The 20901-nt window shown below is 43.2% G+C and overlaps 1 protein-coding gene across 9 annotated transcripts in view; it reads right to left on the bottom strand.

Annotated features, from left to right (window-relative positions):
• The window catches only part of ZFYVE16 (zinc finger FYVE-type containing 16), a 58841-nt gene extending 48155 nt beyond the window's left edge, over positions 1 to 10686 (bottom strand). For 3 of the 9 annotated variants that reach the window (XR_006290805.1, XR_006290804.1, XM_027821702.3), the window contains exon 1: positions 9080 to 9270. The gene's annotated coding sequence lies outside the window, so the exon portion shown is untranslated. Of the gene's footprint in view, positions 1 to 1895; positions 1915 to 8927; positions 9054 to 9079; positions 9703 to 10369 lie in introns of those variants that run through there. The other 6 variants (XM_043546273.1, XM_043546276.1, XM_007059224.4 and 3 more) reach the window with 5 other exon arrangements.
• Positions 10687 to 20901: the final 10215 nt, after the last annotated feature.

The raw sequence follows: 20901 nt of genomic DNA, 5'->3' as shown, positions 1-20901 counted from the left end.
CATCCCCTGAAAGCCTGAGTCAATTGACTCAGGCCAGTCGCAGGTCTTTTATAGCAGTGTATACATCAGGGGTGGGCAAACTACAGCCCGGGGGCCACATCCAGCCCTTCAGACATTTTAATCCAGCCCTCAAGCTCCTGCTGGGGAGTAGGGTCCGGGGCTTGCCCCACTCCATGTGTGCTGTGGCTCCGCCTAGCTCCTGGAAGCAGCATGGCATGTCCCTGCTCCAGCTTCTAAGCATGGGGCAGCCAAGAGTTTCCGCAAGTTGCCCCTGCAGCTCCCACTGGCCGGGAACCATGGGCAATGGGAGTTGCAGGGGAAGCGCCTGTGGATGGGGCAGCATGCAGACCTGCCTGGCCACGCCTCCGCATAGGAGCTGGAGTGGGGACATGCCACTGTTTCTGGGAACTGCCTGAAGTAAGCACCACCCGGAGCCTGCACCCATGAACTCCTCCTGCGCCCCAACCCCCAGCCCTGATCCCCCTCTCACCCTCTGAACCCCTTGGTCCCAGCACAGAGCACCTTCCTGCACCCCAACCCCTCATCCCCTGCCCCACCCCAGAGCCCGCACCTCCAGCTGGAGCTGTCACACCCTCCTGCACTCCAACCCCCAATTTCATGAGCATTCATGGCTCATCATACAACTTCCATACCCAGATGTGGCCCTCGGGCCAAAAAGTTTGCCCACCCCGGTATACATACTCTCACTTGTCTGTCACTGAGCATATACCACCACCTCAAGAGAGAAACTGAAAGGGAGGGGTTAATATTTATGAACTGCAAGGTTGGCAGTTGTAGCCTACAGATGGCAGTCTCTCACAAATGTTAAGGGGGACAAGGTGGATGAGGCAATATCTTTTATTGGACCAACTTCTCTTGATAAAAGAGAACCTTTTGAGCTACATAAATCTCTTCTTCAGGTCTGGGTAAGATACTCAGTTGTCACAGATAAATACAAGGTTGAACAGATAGCTTAGCATAAGTAGTTAACACATTCAATGGGACCATTCAAGGTGAAGTGGCCCATTAACACCACTGCAGTCAAAGGACAAAAAGGATCGTTAGTGGGTTACAGATTGTTGGAATAAACCATAAATCCAGTTCTTTATTAACACCATGATTTTTAGTGTCTCGGAAAATGAAGAATTTATGCTCCCAGGCTCATCTTTTCAAAGTGTTGTGCAGTTTTCCTTTAAGGATGAGGACTGAGAAATCAGATATACGGTGATCAATCACTCTGTGAAAAGTATTTACCCACAGATGATCTGGTGTTTTGTTTTGTTTTTATCATTTTCCTGTGAGAGTTCTTTCAAGAGTGTATTGATCATCTGGTTTCATCCACATAGTTGTTACTGGGGCATTTAGTGCACTGGATGGATGAGGTACACCACATGTTGGCCCGGATCTTAAAAGATGGGTCATGAAGAGTGCTGATCATTGTAGCAGTGGAGATATGAACGCAAGTTTTGCATCTGTCATTCTGGCAGAGTCAGATATGTAACCCACTAACCCCATTTTTAGTCATGTCATTACAGGAGTGTTAACAGGCCACTTCACTTTGAATGGTCTATTATGTTTCTGTATTTTAGTTTAAATGAATTATTACTCAAAGTTCTGTATTAATATACATAGTAAGGAATCCAAAAATATTTCCTGGAACTTTGTTATCTGCATTGTTACAGACATATTTGCTGACAGGTATTTTTATATAAATTACCAAAATAATTGAAACTGACATGATTATATTGTGTTCTGACAAATAAAATAGGCAGAATTTTTAAATATTGTGAGCAGAATTTTTTTTTATTTTTGGGTCCAGAATTCCCCCAGGAGTAAAAGATGTATGTTTTACATAGTTAAAGACTGTATGGCCTACGTCTATCCTACTGACTCACACGGACTTTGCAGTTATTATCCTGGGGTGTCACTTAACTCCTGTAGAAGAATAAGTAGGATCCCCTTTAAAAAAAAAAAAAAAGAGCTGATCATGAATGTTTCCAAGGAAATATTTACCAAAAAGGTCTTTCTTCCAGTTATCATTCCATTCATTTTGTAGGTTCAGCACGGTTATAATTGGGACTACAAATTTACCCTAACACTGAGCGTAGCTGTAAACAGTGAGCCAAAGTTTATAAAATGTCACAATAACCTGTAACAACAAAAGTTAAAGGGAAAACATATGAAAGGAAGACAAACACTGATGAGTCCAAGCAAAAAAGGCCTCCTGATACAACTCAAGAACTTATGTTAAGATCATGTATGGTAAACAAAAGAAGCTTGGGATCAGAAATCAGTGAATCAAAATGGGTGTGTCAGAAATTAAGCCTAACTGGTGGATAAAATTATGAGAAGATGAGCTATTCCACCCATCACTTCTCTTTTGGGATCCTTAGAGAAAGACTCTGGGGAGAAAAACTGGCTACTGAAGTGAGCTACACTATCAGGCTGCGATCCCCATCATCTCCGGGGCCTTTGTTATCCTACTGAGAGATGTCTTCACCAGATCAGGCCAGAGAGGGATCCAGATGACATCACTATCTCTGCTGGCTCTGGCTGAATTCTGACCACCACCTAGGATGTGAGACATGGTCAAACTCCCCACCCTTTGTGTTTTCTTCTCCTTCCCAATTTTATTAAAATGATGTTGAAGTAAAAAGAAAACGGTACAGAGTTTAAGCATAGAAGTTTCTGGTATCAGGGAATAAGGTACAGATCATCAAGGGGTGCGAAACTCGGTTTAGGAACGGGTGGCGTAAGGAATACATAATCTGCAATCTCCCCAATTGGGGGTAAAAGCTTAACGGGTCAAAGTACAGACATTGAGATATGGGGGTATGTTGTCCATATAATGGCTATGTTCAGGTGTGGAGTATAATGAGTGTGGATGATGAGGATGGATTTACCCTCATTTGGTGGGATTTAATGTTCAGTGAGTTTATGGTTCCAGTTCATATGGTCCAACTTCTCTTTCCTAACCCTCCCCTTTTCCCTTCTGTTTACTAAGAGTCTGTATTAGGTTTCAGAGTAGCAGCTGTGTTAGTCTGTATCCGTAAAAAGAAAAGGAGTACTTGTGGCACCTTAGAGACTAACAAATTTATTAGAGCATAAGCTTTCATGTGCTACAGCTCACTTCATCGGATGCCTGCGTGTATTAGCTGGCCAAGACTGTATATTTTGCAACATTACCAGAAAGAGGCAACTAAAAGCACTGCCCTAAACTCATACCAGCATTGGGCTGTTTGCCAGGGCTGTGCCTGTTCTTTTTTTTTTTTTCCAGCAGTGATGTTGTAAGTGACAGTCAACATCAGAGACAGAAGCTGTATTTTCTACTTCTGCTGGTCTTTCCTCTCCTCTTGTGTGTGTGTTTGTTGTGTTTTGTCTTAAAGGAAATGAGACCAGACTTAACAGCAACAACAGCAGCTCCAGTTATTTCAACTAACTTATCTTTTCCTCAAATAGACAGTTTTTACCATATGTACTACCATCTAAAAGACAGTCAAACTAGGGAATTTTTCCTTCTAAAAACTCTCTTCAGTTAAAAGGAAAGGCAAGAAGGGATGTTGTTAAAAGCAAGTCTTCATGCCTTACATTTCAAATCCTTTAACTGCTTTTCCTTCTTTTCTGTATCATTAATTAATGGTTACAAGGATTTTTAACGGTGTTTGCACCATGGTACTAAGCAGGCTGATGTCTCTCTATACCAAACCCTGAACCGTGTTTAAAACTGTTTAATGTTGGGCAGTGATTGGTTTATACTAACATCTTTCATTCCTTGGCCTATTTATTCTACCTAAATTAATGTAACAGCACCCAGATGGTATACATGGGAGATAAGGGTGTTTGCTCATGTATTACAGAAAAGAATACTAAAAGTGCATTCCACTTTTCTACGTAAACATTTAGTCTACTTGGAAACAAACCCACCATAAAGCCTTAAACTCACACACTCATTGTTTTAACTTACCCCAACATTTTAGGAGTAGCCCTCAATTTAAAGTAGTAGAAAGTAATCATTATACAAAAACTTAAATTGCAATATCAGAAAGTATATATGATATATAGTGTAATTACATGTACTAGTAATACACCTATATAGCATAAGCCAGGAAGTCAGTACATGTAGAATAGCATGTATAAACTACAGAATTAAAATAAGTTATATCTTTAAGGAAGGCTTCTGGAAAAAGTATGACCTTTAATGACATCTTAGAATATACTATATCTGCTGGTCAAATACCCTTTTTTCCATCCAAAATGAATAACAAAAAGCTTGTTAAGCGAAAAGCTTATGTGGATACAAAACGAGAGAAGCAGTATGAATCTCATCAGTCATATCACATGACAAAGCCATGTCTCAAAAACTCCTGCTACAGCACTTCACATTCCACAAACAGAAAGATTTATATAAAGAAATATTAGCAGGCATTTTACCCAGTTCAAGCTGCAATGTGAGGAGCTCATACTCTGTACACAATTCATCTGAAGTATATAGGTTTCAGAGTAGCAGCCGTGTTAGTCTGTATCCGCAAAAAGAAAAGGAGTACTTGTGGCTCCTTAGAGACTAACAAATTTATTTGAGCATAAGCTTTCGTGAGCTATAGCTCACTTCATCGGATGCACAAGGGGCCAGAAGTCCTCCTTTTCTTTTTTCTGAAGTATATAGTATATGATAAAACTTGTAAACAGCAACTTTAAATTCTAATTATTGATTTTATATAAGACAGGCACATAGATAACATTTCAGTTTTCAGAAAGTAGACTCTCTTATGGGCTTCCTACTCCATCCCTTTTTTAAAAAAAAAAAAAAAAAAGAATGTTTGTGGGGGCAAAGACCCACCTTCATTTTGAGTTTTGTAAACTTCAGACTAGTCATAGGTCAAAATTACAAAAATATCTATCCACTTAATCTAGAGATCTAAATAATATTTTAGTGTTTAATAGTAGCAAATGTTTATGAAGGCCTTGGGAGGCGAGCAGAGGGAGCATTATGGTCCTAATCCAGAGACAGATCTTTGCAGACCCCAGTGGCTTGTGAAAATATGAACCCCTACTGAAACAAGGGCCCACCCTGCTGATCCAACTGCAGGATCAAGAACTACTTTATATAAAAGAGCATGCTAACCCAGTTGTAAGCCAGGTTTAAACAGATGTAAGAGTGTCCATATACAAACACCATGTCTTCACTGTAAAAAGTGTGGTTTTAACATCAAGATAGCTATCTGGATATAAAAATCCTAGAGGAGACAGGGCATGGAGGAAAGAGTTTATTGTTGAGACAGAGCACAATTATTTTACAACAAGAACAGTTCTCTAAATCTGTGCAACATCACATTGTTAAACCAGTGCAACTCTGTGTTTAGACCAGACCCTTTTTAATCTTTCTTGACTAATTTTTATGGTGCATAAAAATAAGATGCCAAGAATGGTATCAGGGTTTAGCTGTTTTTCTCCCACCCCAAAGAGTCTCTACAAGTCCTTCGTTATCACCTGACCTCCAGTATTCCCACACTTCAGAAGGACATACAGGACTTCAAGCATGGTGGTGAACAAAGTTCTGTTTGTCAACTACCTTTGGAGTTCATCAATACTGCTATTTACCTCACAAGAGGTGGTCTAATTCACTACTGTCTGATTACTACGACAAAATCTCCAGAATGTGTTATTACAGACTACAGCAATCCTTGTTGAGCAGTACAAGGTATTATCTATACCCACAGGTTTGGTGCTTGCTTCCGTTGCAAAGTTAATAGCTGGGTCAGGATGTTAAGAAAAAGAGGTACAAGTTGTGGAAGTGTTTGCAAACATACAGAAAGCAAGACACATGAGCACTATTAACTGTAGGAATATGGCCTTGTTTGGAAGTAATGTCGCTTCACACATAAACTAGAGTGTACAAATTCCACTGACAAAGGTTTAACTCAAATTATACAAAATATTATAGTTCCTGAGATAAAATAACCTGACATCTTTGGTCTCTTAGCACTTATTATATGGTAAGAGAAATGACCACAGGAATATAATGCCTGAGGCCTGGGCTACACCTAAAGCTTAAGTTAACCTAGCTATTTCGCTCAGAGATGTGAAATATTCACACTCCTGAACGATGGAGTTAAACTGACCGAAATTCCAGTGTAGATACCACTAAGTTGATGGAAGAATTTCCATCAACCTAGCTACCATCTCTCAAATGGGTGGATTTACTACAGTGACAGAAAAACCCGTTCTATCCCTGCAGTGACTGTCTATACTACAGAAGTGCAGCTGCAGCCTGGCCACTTCTCTATTTCTCCCGCACATGCCCAACACCAAATAATCTGTGAAACAGTCTTTTGAATATACAGAACAGAAAATGGTACAAAGTGAGCAATGCAGTGGAAAGAAGTCAACCATCCAAGGCAGATCACTTGTTTTCATTATCATTGTTCCAGGACCCCAGGAGAACAGCTGTGCCATCAACAGCCAGTTCAATAATTGAAGAATGCATTTTCCTGACATAACAATAAAGTCTCTTACTGACTGTGTCTATTGCTCCAATATTCCTATCTGCATCAGCTTTTATTACTCAGCTTTGGAAAACAAGTCATAGAGGTACCATTATTTCAACAATTCTGAAAGATGACCAACAACTTCTCAAGCAATCTAAGTGTTCTCCAGCTGTTGCAGATTCCTGTCTTGTGATAAAATATGACTACCGACTACCATGTGTAACAATTTTCTATTAGAAAACTTCTAAATGACCCAATCCTAGAAGCTAATAATTAGGCAATTTTAGACACTGTTGAGAACCTTTAACTGCAATATTCATTTTTTCTAAAATAATACATTATTAAGAATCAGCTAGGTGTTAACCTTGCAGTTTCAGAAATTAAGATTCATGTATTTTAAGTAAGGCTGCATGTCTGTCACGAAAGTGTCACAGTTTCTGTGACTTTTGCAGCAGCCAGTAGAGCTGGCTCAGGGCTGCCGGAACTCTCGGGCAGCCCCTGGGCCAGCAGCAGTTTGGGTATAGAAGGGGGCTCAGGGCTGGGTCAGGGTGTGGGGCAGCACTTACCGGGGGAAGGAGCAGCCAGCATGTCCCTACAGCTCCTGACCTAGGCAGAGTGGGCAGGGAGCCCTGCAAGCCACTGGTCCTGCTTGCAGGCACCACCCCCACAACTCCCATTGGCTGCGTGCACTTCCTGGCCAATGGGAGCTGCGAAGCCAGAGCTTGTGGTGAGGGCAGTGCCAGGAGCCTCCCTGGCCTTCCCTCCCCCTAGGAGCTGCAGAGACACGCAGAGCCAGGTAGGGAGCCTGCCTGCCAACCCTCCCCCGAGTGCCAGCAGGGGTCCCAGGCCGCACATTGCTGCCCCTCCCCCCCGCAGGGGTCCCAGGCTTTATGTCCAGCACATGCGGCGCCCCCAGACCACCCCCAGAGCATCTGCAGCCCCCGTGCCCAAGTTTTAGTTAGGTGTATATAGTACAAGTCATGGACAGGTCACGGGCTGTGAATTTTTGTCCTTGACTTTTTCTAAAAATACCCATGACTAAAACGTAGCCTTAATTTTAAGATAGCTTGTGGAGCACATGAGTGGCACAAGTATTTTTTTAGTCTATGAAAATTATGCCAAGGCTGCTTTACATATACATTGTTAATTAAATCATTCAGTTGTAGTCACTAGTCTATTTTGAGCAAAACTATCAGAACAAAGCAAAACCTCAGTTTATACTTCTCCAATAAAGCAATTGAAAACAATGTTCTGCTTTCTATGGTATGGCAGTAAGCACAATTCAATACACCTGACTTCTTGAGAGTAATCACCTATTACACAGTGCCTGTGGAGTGCAAATTGCTTCAATCCAAGCTAAAGATGTCTAAAAAATAGGTGGTCTCCACAATAACAATTTGCAAACAAAGTACCAGTTGCCAATATTTAAGGATCGTGTTGGGTTTGTCAACCCGTTTTACTCCACCTCACCGACAGATTTTCAAAGGATGTCATAATTTACATCATATCTGCCTGGATTAGATAGAAACTTTCTGCCATAAGGAATTTACTTTCTACATTTCTAAAATTTCTCTTTCCAATTTATAAAATATCTTGCACATCTACAGGTTTCAGAGTAGCAGCTCTGTTCGTCTGTATTTGCAAAAAGAAAAGGAGTACTTGTGGCACCTTCGAGACTAACCAATTTATTTGAGCATAAGCTTACGTGAAGTGAGCTGTAGCTCACGAAAGCTTATGCTCAAATAAAATTGGTTAGTCTCGAAGGTGCCACAAGTACTCCTTTTCTTCTTGCACATCTAGCAAGCTATACAGATAAAGACTTCTGAGTAGTCATGGAAATCATTGTTAGAGACTAGAAGAAACTACTGATGCTCTGCCAGAGGCTTTCAGTTTGAAATAGGAATAGCCAAAAGAAGTTAAATATGTTCAGAGATCACTCATTTTACCCCCTCACTGGACAGAAAGTTAGTTTCTAAATACAGTATGAAAGAGAAGCCAGCTGAGAGACTCGGAAAGGACAGAAAGAAAAAAAAAGCAGGAAACATTATATTGTGATACCGCAGCAGCCAGGGGTCTCCCTGTACTGGGAACATTCAAGAGCCTCCACAAAGGAGGAAGGAAGAGCTGTGGGGCAGGGTGGGAGGGCCTGGTTTAAGCTGGGGACGGAAAGCAGCTGTCTAACACACACCAGAGAAGGACAATGAATCCCAGGGGTGCCCACCAACCAGGACAGCTTTCCAGGGCCTTTTGAAAGTCCAGCAACAGAAGCTCAGGGGTCGGCGAACAGCCTCGCCCCCAAATCCTCTACCACCAGATTCCAGCCACCCCTCATCCCGGGGGACGGGACTAAGCCACCCTCCCCCCATACCCCGCTAACGCCGGGAACTAACCCACCCTGCCCCCCAGTACTCTCCCCATATCGGGCGGAAGGCGGCCACTGACCCCGCCGCCGCGAAGAGGCTGGCCGGCCCCACGAAGGCGGCGCGACTCCGCGATGGGCTTCTTCGCCGCGCCTCCGGGCAAGGGGCCGGATCCCGCCACCTGTGCCCCCCTCGGAGCCTGAACCCCGCCCCCTCCGGCGTCACCTCGCTCACCTCATAGGCGCCCCTCCCCCACGGGCTCCGGGACGGCGACCCGCCACAGAGCGACCTCCGCCCCCGCTTCGCCGCTTGTTTGTGTTTTCACGGGACTCGCTCAGGTTTCTATGCGCATGCGCAGAGCCTAGTTCTCCTCGGCCCGGCGGAGGCTGCGGCCATTCCTTGGAAATTCCTTTCTGCGCCTGCGCAGAATCCTCCACTTCCTTCTTGAGGGGCGGTTTAGCTGCTGGGGGTGAGTTCCTGGAGCGCCTCATGCTGTGTGGTGCAAGGCGGCGTCGACAGAGCCAGCCCCACCCCGCCCCCAAGGCGCAGGAGGCGCTACAGGGCCGGGAAGCTGAACGGCTGGAATCCATTAGCAAAATCACCCTTCAGGTCCAAATCTGCTGCTGGCAACTGACTCTAGGCGAGTCCCCGCACAGATCTCACACCCGTTTAGTTAAAATAGCATTAATCTGTTCAGTGACACACAAACTGATTTCAGTGTGTCCACACAGCAGTCAGCGGCGGTTTCGCTACCTCAGTGGACAAAATGTGAGTGCAAGTTTTGTGTGAGAAGAAGCCCTCAATTCTTGTCCCAGCTCAGATTGCAACAGTTTCAGTATAAATTATGAATTAAAAATCTACAAAAGGAAAAGGAGGACTTATGGCACCTTAGAGACTAACAAGTTTATTTGAGCATAAGCTTTCGTGAGCTACAGCTCACTTCATCGGATGCATTCAGTGGAAAATACAGTGGGGAGATTTATATACACAGAGAACATGAAACAATGGTTGTTACCATACACACTGTAAGGAGAGTGATCACGTAAGGTGAGCTATTACCAGCAGGGGGGAGGGGGGCAACCTTTTGTAGTGATAATCAAGGTGGGCCATTTCCAGCAATTGACAAGAACATCTGAGGAACAGGGGAGGGGAATAAGCATGGAGAAATAGTTTTAGTTTGTGTAATGACCCATCCACTCCCAGTCTTTATTCAAGCCTAAATTAATTGTATCCAGTTTGCAAATTAAATCTATGTTAGGAGGACTATTCAGGTTGCAAAAGCAATACACTCTGATGGGGTGGGGCCCAGTGATTTGGAATGTGGGAGGGGGCTGCAGGTTGAGGCAAAGAGTTGGCGTGTGGGGGGGTACTGGGTCTGAGCTAAGGGTGCAGGCTCTGGGGTGGGGCTGGGGGTGGGGTTGAGGCAGGGGGTTGGGGTGCAGGAGGGGGTATGAGCTCTGGGCTGGGGCCAGGGATGAGGGTTTTGGGTGTAGGAAGGGGCTCAGGGCAGGGTCACAGGCTTACCTCAGGCAGCTCCGGGTCAGCAGTACAGCAAGGTTAAGGCAGGCTTCCGGCCTGTCCTGGCTCCCTACTGCACCCCAGAAGTGGCCAGGAATAGGTCTTGCTCCTGGAGGCAGGAGGCTTCACAGGGTGTTCTCGCCTGCTGGCACCACCCCCCAGTTCCCATTGGTCACTGTTCCCAGCCAATGGGAGCGCAAAGCTGGTGCTCACAGTGGGGGCAGCGCGTGGAGCCCCGTGCCTGCCCCCCCCCCGCCTAGGAGCCAGACTTGCTGGCCACTTCCCGGGTGCAGCATGGTGCCAGGACAGGTAGGGACTAGCCTGCCTTAGCCCTGCAGCACCGCCAACTGGACTTTTAACCACCCTGTCAGCAGTGCTGAGCGGAGCCACCACGGTCCCTTTTTGACCGAGCATTCGGTTGAAAACCGGACACCTGGCAACCCTATGTGAATGCCTTATGGTACAGGCCTCAATTACATCAGTGGTTCTCAAACTTTTTTTTCACAGACCACTTGAAAATTGCTGAGGGTCTCAGCAGACCACTTAGTGATCTTTCCAATGTTGTTTGTACCATTAGCTAACTGTTGTAAAGCACTGTGAATAAAAGCACTATATAAAAAAAATTATAATTAAACATTTTTTTTTCTACAAATAAAAGCACACAACTCATATTTTAATATCAGTAGTCTTACCTTTCTAATGCGGTGGATGTGCCCTCTCTCCTGCAGCAGCAACCCCCAAACTGGGGCTGGGACGGAGGGGGGTCTCTCCCTCTCTCCCACACTGCAACAGCCCCGAGGTGGGGCTGGGAAGACAGAGGGTGTCTCCCTCTCTCTCCCACCATAGCAGCCACAGAGCTCAGGCTGGGAAGGAGGGCCGTCTCTCCCCAGCAGCCACAGCCCCAGAGCTGGGGAAAGTTGCCTCTTTCTCTGGCAGCCGCAGCCCTGCACGCCCCAAATTCCCACCACCCCATCTTCTGACCCCACTCCCCCCTCCCACCTACCCCCTATTCCCACCCAAGGCCACCACCTCACCTTAGAAGTGCATTTTCTTCAGGGTCCAGGCACCTAATTAGTGGAGCCACACCTGCACGGCTCCACTAATTAGATGGGTGGCCCTTCATTCTCTTGTATGGTGCCGCCCAGGCGTGCACCTTAGGGGGAAATATCCACAGACCACCTGAATGGAGCTCATGGACCACAGTTTGAGAACCTCTGAATTATATGATCACATACTATCCCTAGCCTTGGGCAAGGAGACTGGTATGAGGAGGGGGAGGGTGGAGATTAGGACTGGCTGGATGAGGAGATGAAGACCAGGCCTTACCCAGCATGTGGAGGAGACTAGGGGGAGGGGAACAAGAGGGATGGACAAAACTGGCACAAGGGTTGGCTAGTGGGACAGAGGCAAAAAGTCTGGGTGAATATGAGAGCACACTGTCATCCAGCATCTGCTGTGGAACCCAAGATTCCTAACTCTCACGATTCCTGTCTATTTACAGCTGCAATTGAAGTCAACAGGAGTTGTGCTCTGCCTATATCAATGCTACATGAAAAATCAGGCACTAAGTGACTCAAATTGGGCACCCAAAATAAGTGGACACTTTGGATCTTAATCTCTCCTTGCCTCAGATCCTTATTTGTAAAATTAGGATAATAATAGCCTGTGACCTCAAAAGACTGTTATTAAGAAAAAATAATGTTTATGAAGCACTCAGATACTATAGTGATGAATGTCACAGTTTCAGGGCAACTGCAACTGGATTTCTCCCATCACAGTCTCTGGAGGGCACCCACTTGAAGGTTTCTGGCTCCACCTCTTCTGGGTGGAGACCTACATCTCCCTACATCCTGACCAGCAGTTTTAAGGCTGCACAGTTGCCTGCCTTACCATATGATATCCCCAGCAAGCCGTGCTTCCTCTCCAAAGGCTGTGACCAGTGTATTGCCTGCAATTATAAGTTACCACACAGCTCCTTCTAAGTAAGTGTGTTTATTCTTATGGTAAAAGCATTACAGAGAAAACATTAAAACAATAAAAGTTCTTACATACATGTTAAAAAGCTTGCCAGAGGTCACCCTCAGCTCCAACCTAGCGTTCTGGTAGGCGTGGTTGCTCCGGGGCTGGAGCACCCACAGGGAAAATATGGTGGGTGCTGAGCACCCACCAGCAGCCCCTCATCAGCTCCTCCCCTCCACCCAGTGCCTCCTGCCCACTGGCAGACCTTGCAGATCAGCGCCTCCCACCTGCCACAATCAGCTGTTTTGCGGCATGCAGGAGGCTCTGAGGGGAGAAGGGAGGAGCAAGGACGCAGCACGCTTGGGGAAGGGGGCGGAACTGGGTAGGAAGAGGTGGGGCGGACGTGGGGCCTTGAGGGAAGGAGCGGAGTGGTGGCAGGGCCTCGGGCAGCACCCCCCAGCACATTGGAAAGTCTGCGCCTGTGCTGGTAGGTTTTAATCCTTCAAAACCCACAACTGGGTTTTCTCTGTTAGAAATATATCTCTGTCTTAGATCCAGAGCAGAACAAAGGCATAACCTGTTTCTTTATATAGCTTTGATCTTGGCCTTGTGTACCAGGTAATCACCAGACAAAAAGACCCACTCCTCACTGGGTAGCTTCAAAGGCTGGGTTTTTGCATAACTGGAGATGGGTAATTTGCATTCACCTCTCCTTAGGGATTCCCCAGGAGATCCACTTCACACTTATTATCCCACAAGTCCATACTTGTCTGGCACATTTTCAATATAGTCTTTTGAACTCCCAGGTCTCACATCACATCTTTCTCCTAGAGAGATTCCATACAATCCCAGCCCACAATAATACATACATTTCGTGCAATGAGATCTTCCTAAGACATTGCAGGATATTCCCATATCCGTTACAATGAGCACCATGGAAAAGCCCATGAGGAAATTAATAATTCTATCTTCAGAGCAGGGTTTGTATAATATGCAGTAAATAAGTAAATAACGGTGTCATAAATATAAAGGGAAGGGTAAACCCCTTTAAAATCCCTCCTGGCCAGAGGAAATCTCCTCTCACCTGTAAAGGGTTAAGAAGCTAAAGGTAACCTCGCTGGCACCTGACCAAAATGACCAATGAGGAGACAAGATACTTTCAAAAGCTGGGAGGAGGGAGAGAAACAAAGGGTCTGTGTGTCTGTCTATATTCTGTCTTTGCCGGGGATAGACCAGCAATGAAGCCTTAGAACTTTTAGTAAGTAATCTAGCTAGGTATGTGTTAGATTATGATTTCTTTAAATGGCTGAGAAAAGAATTGTGCTGAATAGAATAACTATTTCTGTCTGTGTATCTTTTTTGTAATTTAAGGTTTTTGCCTAGAGGGGTTCTCTATGTTTTGAATCTAATTACCCTGTAAGGTATCTACCATCCTGATTTTACAGGGGGGATTTTTTTTTTTATTTCTATTTACTTCTATTTCTATTAAAAGTCTTTTTGTAAGAAAACTGAATGCTTTTTCATTGTTCTCAGATCCAAGGGTTTGGGTCTGTGGTCACCTATGCAAATTGGTGAGGCTTTTTATCCAACATTTCCCTGGAAAGGGGGGGTGCAAGTGTTGGGAGGATTGTTCATCGTTCTTAAGATCCAAGGGTCTGGGTCTGTAGTCACCTAGGCAAATTGGTGAGGCTTTTTACCAAACCTTGTCCAGGAAATGGGGTGCAAGGTTTTGGGAAGTATTTTGGGGGGAAAGACGTGTCCAAACAGCTCTTCCCCAGTAACCAGTATTTGTTTGGTGGTGGTAGCGGCCAATCCAAGGACAAAAGGGTGGAATATTTTGTATCTTGGGGAAGTTTTGACCTAAGCTGGTAAAGATAAGCTTAGGAGGTTTTTCATGCAGGTCCCCACATCTGTACCCTAGAGTTCAGAGTGGGGGAGGAACCTTGACAAACGGATATGGGAATTTCCTGTGAGTACTATCCATTCTGTGCACTGAATAAGGCAAGGGTCCTATAGAAAAAATAAGTTGTGATCACAGAATTGAAGACTATCATAATGTATACACAAAAGGAGGATGAATTAAGGTTATACAGGTAACCTTACATCACCAGCTTCCTTGTACCTCTCTGTCTTAATCCTATTTTGAAGCAAACACTGCATGAAAGAAGGATTTTTTTCAGGGGAAAGGCTAACTTAAATTGCTAGTTGGTAACAGTGTCAATTATGATGCTTTTAAAAAGTAGTAATTTAGCCAATAGTAACTTAATCAGAGACCAGGGTCACTACTGACACACACACACCTGCACTCCAGTCAGTCACCTTTCATTCATAATGGCCCTGTTCCGCACTTGAGACTGTGACCTTAAGTTGTAAGACTCTGTATCTGAATGCTGCCATTTCTTCTCCCCGACACAGGAATTATAATTTATATTTTAGCTATCATAACCAAACCTTACGAAAAGAATATTCTACAACTATTAGACTGATTTTTGTCAAAGCATCTGAACATATTCTCTTATTTTTAAAGCCCTTTAGCAGAAGGCACCATTCAGCATGCCGTCTGCTTGCAGCCTATGCTCTTGTGGAGCTAAGATTGGTACATTTAGTATTTGTTGCAAGATCTCCTTTACAATGCTCAAGGCCACAGATACTTTTGTACTGCTTACAAACAATTCCATTATGATTTATATCGTACTTTCAATCTGCATGGAACTTTACAAGTGGCCAATTTCTCAAAGCTGAAAACAATTATGAGCCAGATGAGTTGGGAGGAAGAATCAGAAAAATCATTTAAGAACACCTTTCTAGATGCTCAAAAAAACACAATCCCAAACTCAAGAATGCCATACTGGTTAAAAAAAGTGACCTGGTATAGAGGGGAAGTGAAAGAAGCTATAAAAATAATACATAACAAATGGAAGAAGGGGGAAGTTGATAGTAATGACTATAAATCAAAAGTAAGGAATTGTAGAAAATTAATAAGGGAAACAGAGGAACACAATAAGCCCCACAAAGGGAGAATATTTGTCTAAGTACTCTGGTTTGATAGAAAATCACTGCTAGACCCAAGAGGGAAGAGAAGAGGGCAAATGGCCTGCAAAGACAGAAACTGCCACAAGGGTGTGTGTGCACGGATGGAGCCTATCTTTGGCCATTGCATTAGAAGCTTTATAAACACTTAAATAAGACTGTCCCTACTACAGCTGGTCAAATTCACTGGCAGGTCCAAAAAAATCAGAATTTTGGTTTGGTTTGGAGGGAACTGAAATAGCTGTATTTTGTGATTCAGAAGCTGGAAAAATGTCATTTAGCCAGCAGTTAGGGCACTCATCTTGAAGGGGGGAGGGGGAAGAGGTGACTTCAAGTCCCTATTCCAGAACAGAAATGAAAACCTTGCATCTCCCTCTTGCTAGGTTGAGTAGCCTAACCACAAAGCTACAGGGTATACTTGAATAGTCATTCATCCAGAGAGGGAGTGACACTTTAGTTCAATATCTCGGGCACTCACCTTAGAGGGATGGGACACCCAGACTCCAGTCCCTCCTGCACTGTTTGTGTGTACAAAGTGGAACAGGTTGTTGAGAGACTGAGAAAGATCCCCCAACAGACTAGCCTATAGCTTGGTACGTCAGGTACTCACCACACACAAGAGAAAACTGGGTTCAAGTCCCTGCATTGCTCAAATGTCAGATGAATGCCTTAGCTTAACATTATAAGGGGAAGTGTCACTGCAACCAGTCCTGGTACCTAAGTCTCCTTGTGAACCCAACCTGAAAAATCAAAACAAGATGTTTCAGAAGCATCAAAACTGTTCATTTAGATATTTCTGATTCTTATTTATTTTCTAACTTGGACTGAAACAATTTGCTGAAATCGACACAAATTTGCAAAATGTTGTGGTTGACCCGAATCTGCCTTCTTTGTTTAAAAAAAGTTTCAGACAAAAAATTTCACCCAGCTTTAGTCCCTATCCCAGAAAGCTTAGAGTCTCAGATAATGAAAAGATGCAAAAGTGGAAGAAACAGACAAAAGGAGGGTGCAAAGAGCACAGAAGGATGAATGAAAACATCATGCACAGCAAACACCAGTGCCCAAGACCCATTGAGATTGCTGTCCCAACCTCTCCATGCAGAAATAAAAAAGGCCATTAAAAACCTTTCTGAGGTGCTTTCCTCCCACTTCAGTGGTGGAGCTGGAGGCCAAAAGTGAACTGAGCTATTCCTGATTGAAGCTGGCATTTTTCTTTCTATTGTCCTGTCATACAGTCCAGCAGATGGTGTCTGAAAGGGAAAAATTTGCATCGTTAGCCCTTCATTCCATCAAGGGCAAGACTTATGACACCACAGTGTGCCATAGCTTCTGCCTTTTGTAATTCCCTCATGTAAGGTGATCACATTCAGAGATTGAGAAATAGATGTTCTATTTATTTTACACTTTTGCCTCCCTCCCCACCCCCCCGATAAACGGCAGAACTCCATGTATCTTGGTTCCTTGGCCACACCATTTGCTGCTGATGCCACTCCTTGCTTCAGGATTGTGATCCAGCACCTAGATGACTTCGAAAAAGTACTTAGGCTCAGGCCTTAAATTCTCATAGAGTATTTCCCACAACTCCCTTTCCCCCATCATTCCCCCATGCTTTAAAAACTCCAGGGGGGTTGAAAATATTTACCAGATCTCTGCTTCAGACAGCTCCGACTGAATTTAAGCCCTGCTTAGGCTTTATTATGAGGATAATTTTACAAATGTGAATTAAGTGTAAACTGATGCAGTACTGTATCACCAGCCAGCCTGAAACAAATGAATGTCCCCCACTTATCTCAAGGGACCATAAATTTACATTTTCATTTGTTGTTGGACACACTCGGCTAGCTGTGGTAGGAGTTCAAGTCACCTCTGCCTCTGAACACTATTCCTTGGGGAAGCAAACAAATTCTCATAGTAGGTATCGCTAGTGCACTCTCATTACTGGATGATATTATGGAGTGTGTGATTTTTTGTTTTTGTTTTTAAAAAACACATGCACCTGAAAGCAACCTTTTTAGGAATATTTTTATAAACTTGGAAAATAAATAATGCACATAATATGTCAAACTAGGGCTTTGTCTACACTACACAGCTTTTAACGACAGGGCCATGTCGCTAAAAGTCAGGCAGTGTAAATGCTGTTTATCAGCACTTTTGCCAACAAAATACTTCCACCCCATATGAGCAGGATTCATGTTGTCAACAGGAGAGCACGCCTGCCAACAACGAGCCATTTACACTGCCACTTGCCATGGCAAAACTTTCTCGTCTTTCGGGGGGAGGGGATTCTTTAAGCACCTGTGAATGACAACATTTTTGTCATTCAGTTGGTGGTGTAGACAAAGCCTTAGTCACTACAGAATGAGTAATTAAGGAAAAAATGTAAACATTTAATATACATGCTACACAAGAAAAAAAAAGTTTTATGGTCTGTTTTTCAGAGGTGCTCAGCAACCCAATCTTGTCAACAGAAGCACCTTTGTAAAGTTAGGCCACTACTGTAAGACTCCATCTAATGTACACATGTATGTATTGCCTGCATCACTACAATGCTGATTGATATAATACAGAATTTCATACTCAAATTAAAAACAATATATTTATTTTTGTAAATGTTACAATTTTCATACAATATGTGAAATGTCTGTGCCAGCATTTAAAACAATTTTAGAGAGGAAAGAAAGATGGGTAAAGAACAACTACAACATTGTTTAAAGATATTGCATTTCACATTTGGACTAATAAAAGTATTTTAATTCACATGCAGTTGATATTTCACAGAAATAAAGTCACCACTGATCTGTCCAGAAAGCACCAATTGTATGTGGACTCAGCAAGTAAACTTTTCTTATAGCTTTCCTGATTTAGGAGATATAGTTAAGACAGTGCTCCTGTAGAACTGAAAATGTGAAGATAAATACAGCCATAAATTAACTGACAAGGAACATAGTGCATTCAAAAAGCCCCAAAGGTATATTTTTCTTACATTTATAGATCCCATTGACAATCATGTCATTCTCAAGTTACTGGAGTTTATTGGAATTTTTTTTATTAACAATTATAATAAAAAAAAATAGTCTTTGCTTAGTACAGTCATAAAGACTTGTATTCCTAAATAAAAACTGAAGAGGATGTAAGTACAAGCAGTCCAATAGTAGTAAAACATTTAACAAATATTTTAGCTTATATTGAGATTTTATTTCAATAAAATGTATGTTTAGGTTTCAAAAATATTATTCTCTATGGTTAAATTTCATCATTTATTATTCATGTTCTGCAAGCACCTAGTGAGGGGCTATACTGTACTAGTTGAAGTCCACACCAACTTCCAGGAAAACAGCATTGGGCCCAGAATCTTTTAATTTATAGGAAATTCAGTACTCACGGAACAGTGACTAACAGCCTTGGCATCAGCCAGGGATAGCGTTGGCAGGTGATCTGAAAGATTTCACAGCTCTGCTAATGTATCTTAGGGACAATATGCATTATGAGATTGTCTGTGTTAAAACATGGTTGGGAACCACCATGTTACAACTCTGCTTTGGTCCTGGTCTTTGTGGACAGGACCAGTGTTATAACCAGGATAAAGTACAAAACAACTAACCTGTTTTGGACTTAGTCTTTATCAAGTTGGTCCCCAGCTGTATTAAATCATCACGCTTTAAAATAGTCACTTTCATAATATAGATGGGAGCAGGATTTGGGCCTGTGACCTAACTAATTAACAGCGAAATTCACATACCCTTCAATGAGACAAGGCTTTTGTCCTTAGTCCCTCAATATACTAGTTGTTAGCTTCCTTTGAGCAGAAACTACGGATCATTCCAAATTTCCTGAATTGCTAACAGAGCTGAAACCTTAAAAAATATATTGTTCTTTTTGCTAGTTCCCTGTCTGAACCTGAGCATCCTCAATTATATCAGAATTGGTCTGCATACAGATTGTTAAATACTATTCAATGAACATGTATGTCAGCAAACTGCTGTTTTCCTGAACCATTTAGCTGGTCAAATAATATTAATTGAAAAGATTTTACTCTAAGAATAGCAGCAATATCAATCAAAAATATTCAAACTTATGTTTTCTGGTATTCAGCCTGTTCTAGCTAGAAATGGAGTTTATTATGTAACTATTTGCTGCAAATGCAGCGAAACAGAAATAATATTTCAGGAAATGACAAGTACTTGCAAATATTAAAGAAAGCTATGGAGTGATAGATATTTTTAATGAATGAGACAAAACCAACTTGGAACTGGAAGGCTATTTCCCAGAAAGTTTCAGTGTAAGTCAACTTTTGGACTGTGTCCAAATAGCTGATAAAAATTATGTTTAAGTGTAGTCTCAGAAACTTAATACGTTATGATAAGTAGGGCTCTACTAAATTCACAGCTATGAAAAACACATCACAGACCGTGAAATCTGGTCTTCTGTATGCTTTTACCCTACACTATACAGATTTCACGGGGGAGACCAGCATTTCTCAAATTCGGGGTCCTGACACAAAAGGGAGTTGCAGGGGGAGGTCAGTTGCGGGGGGGGGGGGGGGTGGTGTCACAAGGTTATTTTAAGGGGGACTAGGTAGTATTGCCACCCTTACTTCTGTGCTGCCTTCACAGCTGGGCGGCTGGAGAGTGGCAGCTGTTGTCCAGGTGTCTAGCTCTGAAGACGGCACCCCACCAGCAGCAGTGCAGAAGTAAGGGTGGCAATACCATACCATGCCACCCTTACTTTTGTGTTGCTGCCTTCAGAGCTGGGTTGCTGGAGAGGCGGCTGCTGCCCTACGGCCCAGCTCGGCAGACAGCAGCCCAGAAGTAAAGTTAGCAATATCATATCATTCCATCCTTACTTCTGCGCTGCTGCTGGCAGTGGCTCTGCCTTCAGAGCTGGGCTCCCGGCCAGCAGCCGCCACTCTCCAGCTGCCCAGCTCTGAAGGCAGTGCCACTATCAGCAGCAGCACAGAAGTAAGGTCAGCAGTACTGCAACAACCCCCTACAATAACCTTGTTACCCTCCCACAACAGCTTTTTGGGTCAAGATCCTTTCAATTACAACACCGTGAAATTTCAGATTTAAATAGCCGAAATAATGAAATGTATTGTTTTTTAAATCCTACAACCGTGAAATTGAACAAAATAGACCATGACTTTGGTAGGGCCCTAATAATAAGGTATATCAAAACACTGGTATAATTATAACTTACATAATAAAACAAAACAAACACTGAAACCATGAAGCTATTTGTTGCGACTTAATCTGGAATGGTCTTTGCTGCTATGTATTACATACAGGTTTTTGAAATGCATCCAGCATTGCTAATGTTAATTAATGAACTACTGGTACAGCACAGCACGACTCTTGGCTTTTCACACATTTCTTATGCCTTCTTTTTAAGCACATGGCAGAGTTGGAAGAGAATCAAATGGTTTTTTAACATCTTTATTTTGGTTATCAGACATAAGAGGAAAAGAACAGGTAAAAGGCAAAACCATCCCCACAGCAAAAACAAGCCACCTTGATTAATTAATCTTTCCAAAAACTTTTGACCAACTTTTT

The sequence above is a fragment of the Chelonia mydas genome, chromosome 5 (assembly GCF_015237465.2).
Source record: "Chelonia mydas isolate rCheMyd1 chromosome 5, rCheMyd1.pri.v2, whole genome shotgun sequence".
Classification (NCBI taxonomy): Eukaryota; Metazoa; Chordata; order Testudines; family Cheloniidae; genus Chelonia; species Chelonia mydas.
Note: the sequence above shows the minus strand (reverse complement) of the source record. Positions and strands in the feature narration are given on the sequence as shown.